The sequence below is a fragment of the Octodon degus genome, unplaced genomic scaffold (genome assembly GCF_000260255.1).
Source record: "Octodon degus isolate 3935 unplaced genomic scaffold, OctDeg1.0 scaffold00147, whole genome shotgun sequence".
NCBI classification, from domain to species: domain Eukaryota; kingdom Metazoa; phylum Chordata; class Mammalia; order Rodentia; family Octodontidae; genus Octodon; species Octodon degus.
The window spans coordinates 1912282-1913461 of record NW_004524723.1 but is presented as its reverse complement, the minus strand read 5'-3'; positions in this window follow the sequence as shown (position 1 = coordinate 1913461).

Sequence of the window (1180 nt, the reverse complement as noted above, 5' to 3'; positions counted from 1 at the left end):
CTAACTTTTTTTTTTTTTTTTTTTGCATTTAGTACAGGAGATGCAGTGTCTATAGGGTCTCATTACATAGATTGGACTCGTAGTGATCCTCCTGTTTTCAGCCTCCTAAGCACTGGGATTATAGGTGTGTGCCTATGCCCAGTCTCAATCCATTTTAGTGAACTCTGAGGGTAGGGCCGGCATGGTATGCTAGGGATCAAACCCCAGTCACTTTGTTCTGCCTAAGCAGGTGCTTTAGTCCACTAAGCTATCAGGCCAGCCCCTGGCTAATGTTTTGAGAACTACTATATATTGAACTGAAATGGTAATAGTAGATATCCTTGTCTTGTTCTTGATTTTAGAGGAAAAACTTTCACTTTTTCTCCCTTCAATATGATATTGGTCATTTGTCATGAATAGCTTTTATCAGACTGAGGTAAGAGCTTGGTATACCTATTTTTGTCAGGGTTTTTGTCATGAATAGATATTGGGTTTCATCAAAGGCTTATTTTATTATTATTATTATTATTTTTTGCATTGGTTGAGATGATCAGGTGACTTTGGTCTTTTCTTCTCTTTATGTAAATTATTTCATTTATTAATTTGTGTATCATATGTATGTGTTGCACCATCCCTGCATCCCTGGGATGAATTGTACTTGCCGTACCCCCAGAGCTTTTCATAAGGACAAGCTTTTCATAAGACTTTTTTTTTAGTGAAAGTCTTTATGAAGTCTATTCACAGGCCCTTGCTACATCTCAGAGAGAGTTCCACTGTGTTCTACAGTCCTATGCTCTTCTGTGGAGGGCGCAGTTTCCTCATGTCTCTTTGGTTTTTTCATTCTTCAAAAATTTTTGTTTCAAGATAAAGCATAACTTCTATCCAGGCCGTGGTTCCAATGAGTGAAAAAGTGTTTTGTCTCATTTAACCCTTAAAAGAGGCACGGTAGTGCAGATGTCTTTAAAATGCCCCTGTACGTTTTCAGAAATGACAGTACACTCACTGAAAATACTTTCCCATTTTCATATGAGGCGCAGTTTATTAGGAAACCTTTGTAACAACTTATTCATTTTCTTTTTTTTTGTTTTGCTTTGTATATCCTGCTTTTTAAAATTTTTTTCCCATAACTTTATTGATAAACAAATAGCAATGAGACAGTTTCAAATCAAATTGTTAGGACAGTTTCAATAATTAACACATT